The sequence below is a fragment of the Tupaia chinensis genome, unplaced genomic scaffold (assembly GCF_000334495.1).
Source record: "Tupaia chinensis unplaced genomic scaffold, TupChi_1.0 Scaffold000369_1, whole genome shotgun sequence".
Taxonomy (NCBI): domain Eukaryota; kingdom Metazoa; phylum Chordata; class Mammalia; order Scandentia; family Tupaiidae; genus Tupaia; species Tupaia belangeri.
Window position 1 is genome coordinate 110,672 of NW_006159866.1, and position 9,949 is coordinate 120,620.

General features: G+C 39.7%; 1 protein-coding gene and 1 pseudogene across 1 annotated transcript in view; one reads left to right on the top strand and one right to left on the bottom strand.

Annotated features, from left to right (window-relative positions):
* TNR (tenascin R) overlaps nt 1-9,949 on the top strand; it is a 97,455-nt gene that overhangs the window by 67,332 nt on the left and 20,174 nt on the right. The window lies entirely within an intron of this gene.
* LOC106735388 (RING-box protein 1-like) lies at nt 3,854-4,894 on the bottom strand (annotated as a pseudogene).

The following is a 9,949-nucleotide window of genomic DNA, read 5'->3' on the forward strand; positions in this document are numbered from 1 at the left end:
GATCTCCAACAATTATAGTATTTTTCCCTATGTCTCCTTTTAGCTCCAGCAGTCTTTCCTTCACATATTTAGGTGCACCTGAGTTGGGTGCGTAGATATTTATAAGGGTTATATCTTCTTGCTGGATTACCCCATCTACTATTATATAATGCCCTTCTTTGTCTCTTCTTACAGTCTTTGTCTTAAAATCTATTTTGTCTGAGATCAATATCACTACTCCAGCCTTTTTTTGATTTCCATTTGCATGGAATATCTTTTTCCAGCCCTTGACTTTTAGTCTATGTATATCTTTATCTTCCTTTTTCCCAAACTGGCTAGATCGCAGGAGCCATGGAGCTGTCTGTCTCTTGAAGAAGGGCTGTTCACGCCATGGAGCTGTCTGTCTCTTGAAGAAGGCCAAGTTTATTTTTTTGAGAGGAAAAAGAAATTAAAACCCATGCCTATTTTTTTATAACATGCATTTTCCACAAACTTTTTGAAGCACCTTTCTTATGTTTTACTCAGCACTGTTTTTCTTTTTCTTTCTTTCTTTTTTTTTTTTTTGGAGAGGTTTTTGTTGTTGTTGTTGTTATAGGGTGCGTGCGCTCACCAGACAGACAGGGAGAGACATAGAGACAGAAAGCGAGAAATCACCCCCCAGGGGAGATGGTCACGCCGCAATCCCTTCTCCTCCATTCTCCTCTCGGGATCTTGGGCACGCATGCACACACACCCGGCATGAGTTTTAAGCCACCAGGTTCGGGACACAAACCGCGGCCAACTACGTGGGAGTCCAGTGACACAGCCATTATGCTAACTGCTGGTTCCCTCAGCACTGTTTTTCAAACCCATCCATGCTGCTGCACATAGCTATAGTCTTTTGCTCCCAGCATTTGTTAAATATTGTATGGTATGTACCTACCACATTGTGCCTCTCCATTCTCCCACAGTATTGTCTCTGAACTCTGACCATCACAATTAATGCAGCAGTGAATACCTTATATGGATCAGTGAGGCGATGTATATGGGATATACACCCACATACATGAAGAGGAATCTCTGGATTATAGGGCATGTGTTTACCTCATTTAAGCACTGCTCGTTCATACGGCAGGATTGGTCTACGATAGCTCCAATAACGCGTGAAAGTTCCTATTTTCTAATGACATACATCATCGCTAATGACTTGATAGGATCCAACTTTGTAATTTTCAACAGTCTCATAGACAGAGTTGATATCTCATTGTTCTAACTGAAAAATAATGAGTTAGGGTTTAAGAATCTCTTCTCTTCATATATATGTTAGCCTTTTGAGTTTCTTTCTTTATTTTGGCAAATTACTTGTTCATATAATTTATCCATTTTTCTATTTGGATTCCTGGTACTGCATAAATATTAGCAACTATTATTATTTGAGTTTTTGAGGGCTTTCTTATAAAGGCTTTCTCTGTCTGGAGGCCAAAAGCTATTCTCTAATATGTTCTTTAAACTTTCTGGATTTATTTTTATACTGAGTCTGTTTTGTATGTGGTATTAAATAGGAATGCAATTCTACTTTGCTTTCTATAGTGACTCAATTTTTCCAACATTATTTACTAAATAATTCATATGTTCTCCACTGTTTTTTGCTGCCTTATTCTATATTAGTTTCCTATATGTAAATGGGTCTGTCTCTGAACTTTGAACTCCCCATTGTGCTTCATGATCTATTTATCTGTTCTTTTGTGAGCACTACATGGCATTTTATATCTATAGCTTAATATCTCAGTAGTAATATCTAAATATATATTAATTTCCTTTTACAAGATTGAGTTAGCTCTTCAGTGACATTTATTTTTTCATAGGCATCCTAGTTTATCAGGGTCCCCCAAACAAATTTCAACTTGAATTTAGATTGCAATCGCAATAAATTTATAAGTTAATTTGGAGATAAGTGACATATTTACAAGACTAAGTCATCTTTCTAAAAGTATATAATATATCTTCACTTATTCAAGTAATGCTTTTTTTTTTAATAGCATTTAAATGTTTTCCCTGCAGCAGTCTATATGTTCTTGGCAAGCTTTTGAATATCTTACAATTTTTTATTACTTTGTAACTTCTCTCTAATTTTTAAAATGTATTTTCTAGTCGGTTATTGCTGATATAAAAAAGTGGTATTGATTTTTGTGTATTGATCTAATACCTGTTGAACTCTCTTATAAATACACCTATCTACCATTTCTGTTAGTATTTTTAGGTAAACATTTTATATTATCCACAAAGTATGACAGTTTTATCTCTATATTTCCAATCCTTAAATCTCTTCTTTTTCTTTCCTTATCACATTAGCTAGGATCTCCAGAACTTTGCTAAACACTGACAGTAGTATTTGGTAATCCTAGTTTATTCCCATTCTTAAAGGGAATGCAACTCAAGTTTTATGTTGCATGATCTTGGCTAAACCCTCCTTTTAAAGCTACTTTAGATTAGGGCACCAGCAGTTAGCATAATGGCTATGTCGCTGAACTCCCATGTAGTCGACCGCAGTTCAAGTCCTGGACCTGGTGGCTTAAACTCACACCGGGCACATGTGCATGCATGCCCAAGATCCCGACAGGAGAATGGAGAAGAAGGGATTGAGGCATGGCCATCCCCCCTGAGGGGTGATTTCTCACTTTCTGTCTCTCTGTCTCTCTCTGTCTCTCTGGCAAGTGCATGTGCCCTATAGCAAAAACCTCTCAAAAAAAAAAAAAAGCTATGTTAGGGACCAGCAGGTAGCGTGACGGCTACGTCTCTGGACTCCCATGTAGTCAACTGTGGCTCAAGTCCTGGTCCCGGTGGCTTAAACTCATGCCAGGCGTGCATGCATGCGTGCCCAAGATCCCAAGAGGAGAATGGAGGAGAAGGGATTGCGGCGTGGCCATCCCCCCTGGGGGGTGATTTTTCGCTTTCTGTTTCTCTGTCTCTCTCTGTCTTTCTGGCGAGCACACACGCCCTATAGGAAAATACCTCTACCTGTACTTTAGATTAAAAAAGCCATTTTGCTGTTTTTCTAAAATAAAGAAAATATATATCTTATGCAGTGTTCTTAAATAAATAAATAGATTTGAGGCTTAAAATATTTTTCAATTTATGAAATTTTCTATTTCAAATTATGAGTTTTTGTAATAAACTTTGTTGTTAAACTTTATCAAATGATCTTATCAATTTAGTTCATTATATCATTTTTATCCTTTAGTTTACTAATGAGATGAGTTACAGTGATAAATTGTGTGTTTGCGATACCTTTATTTACAACCCTTGAGAAAACCTCATCTGAATATGATTTTTCTTAATGCACTGTTAGATATGATTAGCTACTATCTGATGAAACTTTTTAAAATCTATTAAAATCTACAATTTTTAATAGTAAAATTATATTCTTTTCATTGTATATATGGCACCTTCTTATTGAGTTTTGAAATCTATGTATCTCTAATCTCATCTTTAAAAATGAAAAGAAGAAAACCTCAACATTTTTAATTTTCTTTCCTTCCTTCTTCCCTTTTTTCCTTCGTCTCTTTAATGTAATAACTTGTTTAAGAAAGAAATCCTTGTTAGAACTATCAGGGCAAGCTTTGTTGTCATTTTGTTTTTCTTTTTGTTTCTGAAATGAGAAATGTTTGATTACCATTTCTAAGTTTATTTCTTTCTTTGTTTTTTTCAAGAATCCAACTGGACTTTATTTGACACAGAATACAATATGACTGCAGGAACAGCAAACTAAAAAGACAAAGCAGAAAAGGCACAGTTCTATCTAATTTATAATTAAGTAACAAGAGGGCAAGTCATTCAGTGAATAGCAAAACAGTTAGGCTTGATGGAAGAATTCATGTTCTAATGCCAGTAATTCTCACTCTCTGTTGTCTAATGGGCACACCTGCCATGTTTTGAGCCAGTGAGAGATGCAGTGGAAGTGAAATGCATGGTTACAGACTCCCCACATTACAGTACATTCTTCAAAGTTACAAATTCCCGGGACCAGCAGTTAGTGTAATGGTTATGTCTCTGGACTCTCACACAGTCGACCGCAGTTCGAGTCCTGGACCCAGTGGCTTAAACTTACGCCGGGCGCGTGTGCATGCATGCCCAAGATCCCAAGAGGAGAATGGAGGAGAAGGGATTGTGGCGTGGCCATCCCCCCTGGGGGGTGATTTCTCGCTTTCTGTCTCTCTGTCTCTCTCTGTCTATCTGGCAAGCGCATATGCCCTATAGCAAATAATAATAATAATAATAATAATAATAATAATAACTTCTCCAAAGTTACAGATTCACGGTTAGTTTGACATTCTATGCAAAGATTCATAAAGTGGTCTTTACAGATGGCACAGCTATCAACCACAATATTCCTGGCCCAGAAGGCTACTGCATTCCACTTTTTCACTTCAAAGCACTTCTCGCTGGGCCGCTGTTGATGTCTCTGGGGTATTCACATCCATTGCTGCTGCTATTTTGGAAACATACCCATTTCTAAGTTTTTAAAAATAGTTATCTATCCAAGTTCTTGATTTCTTCTTGCACCAGTTTTGTCCTTTTATAACTTTCTAGGAATTTATTCATCTAAGTTTTAGAATGTGATAACATAAGATTCTTCAAAAGATTTTTCATTATTTTTATTATCTTCTGTACCTGTAGCTATCTTTGCTTCTTCATTTTTTTTTTAATCATCTCTCTTCTTTTTTATTTGTTTTGTTTTCAAGATTTTCGATATAGGGTATGTGCACTCACTGGCAAGAAAGAGAGACAGAAAAGAGGAATAATCTGCCCAGGAGTAAACTAGAAAATGTTCCTTCCTCTTCTCTGTCCCAGAAGAGATTGTGTAGAATTGGTGATATTTGTTCTTTAAATACTTGATAGAATTACCCAGTGACACAATCTGGATGTCAAAATTCATGTCCAAGAGATTTTTAACTCCAAATTCAAGTTTAAGAAATAATTCTAGTACTATTCACATTATTCCATTTGATCCCTTATAACTTTAGAAGATGTTGATTTTCAAGGAATCGGTCCATTTCATTTAAGTTATTGAGTTTATTTATATAGAGTTCTTTGTGCTATTCTATAGGATAGGGATGTGTGATTAATCCCTAGAGGGAGGCAGTGAATCTTGTCAAGCAATAATACAGTCTACCAGAGGTTATAAGATCATATTATGAATGCTGTAGAAGAACTTTATGTATCACTGCACATTGGATTTGATCTGGTCAGTTTTAAATTGTGTTGCCCCAAGTCTTTTCAGAAAATCTAATTTGAATTTCCCTTTTATAATCATGAGGAAGGGACATAGTGTTCATATGGCATTATACATTTCCCACATATAGACTGAGTACCTACTTTAGGCCAGACATTGCTCTAAATCTTGGGAAAGAATGATTAACAAGATAAGCCAGAGACCTACTCTCATGAAACTTATATTAAAAGGGATGAAGCAGTGGGAAGAGATCTGAAAAAGGAATATAATTTCAGTGATTTTTTTAAATTAAAAAATAAGCAGGTGACATAGTGGTTATGTCACTCGACCCCACATGACCAATGACAGTGTGAGTCCCAGACCTGGTGGCTTGAAAATCATGCCAAGCATGTGTGCATGCATGCCTAAGATTCCAGGAGAATGGAGAAGGAATTGCAGCATCACCATCCCCCCAGGAGGGTGATTTCTTACTTTTCTTCTCTCTCTCTCTCTCTCTCTCTCTCTCTTTCTCTCCAGCAAACGCATGCACCCTATGGCAAATAAATAAATAAATATAAATAAAGGGTAATGGGACAGATGTGAAGGGCTAACTTCTAGAACAGTTCCTATAGAAAGAAGTCTTTCTTTTTTTAAAAAAATGTCTTATTTAAATTTATTTGTTTACGTTCATTCACTGTACATCATTACAGCATACAAAATGAGATTTTCCATCCAGAGTACACTGTATATTGTCTCAATCAAGCACATCAACATACATGTTATTATCAATAAATAATTTTCCATTTCTTGTTTCCTATATGTTTTGCCTTTTTTCCCCCCATCCAAATACATTTCCATGAACACAAGTCTAACTTTAGGCATCCTATAAAGTATCACCTAGCTGGGGCTATATATCTTACTGCGGTCATCGAATGGATTTTTTTTTTCTGAAACTTTTCTTTTTTTTGTAACTTAATTTACATTATTTCCCTAAGCATCATTACAGCATACAAAATGTGATTTCCCATCCAGAATACACTGCATAGTGACTTAATCATGCATATTATTATCCAAAATTTTCCATTTATAGTTCCTAGAATTTTTTACCCCTCTTTCTGACCCTCTGTCCTTTCCCACCCTCTTCTCCCACTGTCTCTGGTGTCTACAACTGTGAAGGAAGTCTTTCTTGATGTCACTTGCTAAGTCCTCCCTCAGTTCCAGGCCTGCATCTCAACAAGGTTGGTCAGGAAATGCTTCTCTCTGAACTGAGACATATGAGCCAGGACTTGGATGGTAAGAGTGAATCATATGAAGTAAAGTATTTCAGGCCATTTTCAGGGAAAAGTAAAATTACCATGCCCTGAAGGAGGAGTAACTTTGGCGTAATCGTTCCATGAGGAGAAAGCTAGTGAGGTTGAGGAGTGGTGAGAGAGAGGGAGAACAAAAGAGAGCCAGAGCATGCAAGACTTTCACCATGGCAAGGATTTGGAATGTTGTTGTAATTACAATGAGAAGTCATTAGAGGGTTTTTGGCAAGTGTGAGATGGAATGAGGTAGAATCACATTTACATGATAAAAAGATCATTCCGGTTAAATTATGAAGAAAGAGTGCAAACCGGGCCAGAATGGCAGCATAGAGACCAGGTCGAAGACATTGCCAGACCCAACCATTTCCCTACCATGTTCAATCAAAAGTCGCAGAGAGGGGCCTACTACTGGTCTGTGATCAGCCTAATCTGCCATGAAGTTAGGTCTTCTGGTAAGGAATATTAAGACAAATTATATCAGAATGTTCCTCTTCTGTTAAGATGCCTTTAGCTAATCTTTGAAGGGATGATTTGGAAGCCTATTGCTTAGAATGAACACATCAAAGCCATTTATTTCTCTGTTGATTCTAGCTCCTGTTTAGCTCTTAGAAAGGGTGTTGTCACCTCTCCTGGTTTCTCACTACTATCTCCTGAATGGAATCCTGTCTCCAGCCTCACTCCTATCTAATGGTTTCTCCACACTGCACTGTGAATGATCTTTCTGAAATGTTGAGCATAAAATCCATCAAGGAAAGTCCAGCTCCTCATGATCAGTCCCTACCCACCTCCCTCATCCATCAAACCCAATTCTTGTTCTGTCCCCTGCTAAACCTTCAGTTTTTCACATAAATCATGCTTTTGCACAGATTTGGAATATCCTTTCCCCCAATTTGTGGCTAACATCTACATCAGTTCCAAAAATAAGAAGCCCTTTCTGATTAGAATTTGCCAAACCTTGCCCCATCCCAGACCCAACTTCTCATCACCTTGCCAGTCCTGGGCTTCACTGCATACCCACATCCATGTTTTACCAACCCCTGCATTTACCTGTTTTCCAGAGCACTTAGAACTCAGGGTTGTGTGAGTAACCTGGAACTGTGTCTTTTCCCTCTTTATATCCTCATCTCTTAGCCCGGTATTTAGAACTCAGTAGCCACTTTCTATAAGTCTGTTGCATGAACACATAAGAGAAGAAAAGTCGGTAAAGGTATTGGAAGATGCTAGGAAGAGGTTCCGGTAGTAGGTTTGACAGCCTGTCTGGGCTGAACAGGTGATCTTGACCTGTTCATGGACTTACATTGGCTCCCCCCACCTACCTACTCACACAGTCTAGCCAGCTACTTTGCAAATGTGGGCACTAATTCTAATAAGAGTGACCAGGTGAGAGCCAACCATAAAGCCACCTTATGGAAAAACAAATCTAAGTGCCAACAGCTGGAAGTAGATGCTGTGCTTCCACGAAGCGCCACTCTTTGCTGTTTTTGCAGAGAAACCTGCTGAGGCTGTTCCCAGAGAAATCCTGCCATCATGGCTTCAGTCCTGCTGCAGAGGCCCTAATAGGGGCAGTGGGAAGGCACTCCAGAGCTATTAAGTGTGACCACCTTAAACACTGCACCCCAGGATCCAAAACAAGCCAGGGGCAGGGCAGGAGCAGAGACGGTCCTCCTCTGTCCTCCTTCCCTCCCGGGCAACCGGGGCCATCTGATTGTGCTGTGCGTCACGCAGCTTGCTCCTCTCCACTCAGCATTCAGTCTCCAAAGCCCAACACAAACCAATTTCTGAGCAATTCTTCCGGTGAGTGCCCTGGTTCTGTTGATCTCACAATTACATCTAGAAACACTTAACCGTGAGACATTTCAGTGTACCGATCACTTGGCATTGCTTTCCTCTTAACTTGGTAATCACCAGAGTCCTGAGAAATGCTTCTCAGAGCCAGGCTCCGGTTATTGCACCAAAGGGAAGAAAAGCCTTTCTGTTTTGCTCTTGGCCCTAACATTTCTGCCTTGGGAGAAATTACAGGGGTGATCTATATTAGAGCAAAAGGTGAGCTTCTGATGCTATTAAATGGTGTGCCATCCAGCGAGATGAGGATACCTGAAATCTGCCCTGAGCATCTCGGGCATGGGAACCCCGCACAAGCACACTGACCAGAGGGGAACTGGGATCAGTGTGTTCTGTATTACACGCTAAACCAAAGTTCAACAGCCCCCAGAACCGAATGAAATGATAAAAACTGGAACACAAGGCTTAAATTCAAAGCTAAATAGAATTTCTTATTCCACTCCTTTCCATTTCATTCAGTCTGAATCCGGGGACCCACCCACTCAGGACATCGGTGCAGGGAAAAAAAGAAGGAAAAACAGAGGGAGAAAGAGAGGGAGACTGATTCAGTTTATGGGCCCTGCTATGCGGATCCAGGCAGAGAAAGCAGACCATAGGTACTCCTTGGGGCACAATCTAGTTTACCAATTCCCCTTTTCCACCTCTCTGAAGAGAGAAGAACGTGACAAATAATGGAATTCAGATCCAACTGGTCTTCAGATTTGTCTGAGCAGCTTTGGTTAAATACTGATTCCCAGGATCCACCACATGACCTGCTGATCCAGTAGAAATCGGAAGTCTGATTTTTTTTTTTCAGAGGTTTTTGCTATAGGGCTCTTGCACTCACCAGAAAGACACAGAGAGACGGAGAGACAGAAAGCAAGAAATCACCCCCCAGGGGGGATGGCCACGCCGCAATCCCTTCTCCTCCATTCTCCTCTCAGGATCTTGGGTATGCACGCACATGTGCCCAGCGTGAGTTTCAAGCCACTGGGTCCGAGACTCAAACCGCGGTCGACTACGTGGGAGTCCAGCAACCCAGCCATTACACTAAATGCTGGTCCTGAAAGTCTGAATTTTAACGAAGTCCCTAATTCGAGCATGATTTATAAACCTCTGCCTCCTCTTACCTTAGAGTGAAAAGGAATAAAGATTCACTCAAAGATGGTGGAAGCAAAATTTTAACAGCACTGGTGGGAGTGGATGAGAGCAATAGTTTCCTGGCGGAAGTGGAGACTTGCCACAATCCCAGAATGTGAAAATTCCAGGTTGCTACCATGGGTAGTCTGCACAAGCAAAATGCTTGTCAACTGCCTTTCCATGAACGCACATACTAAATCACAGTCGACTGAATCTGTAAACAACCAGATGACCTTGTAGTTAGTCAAGGGTAAGACCCGTGTACCTACTATTTATGGGCCTCTCACACTTTTGTGTGACTTCTGCCAATCGACTCGGTGCTGGGGGCCCCCAAAGAAGTGAGCATGGTCTCTCACTCCCAGGATAGAGTCTGGACCTTCACCTCATCCAAATTTCTGGCACCCCATAATGACACTTTTAATTTGATTGTATTCCATTTTCTGACTTTGAAAGAAGGAAGTTAGTTTGGGGGGGAAAAAAATCACTTCTTGGGACCAGGAGATGGTCTAAT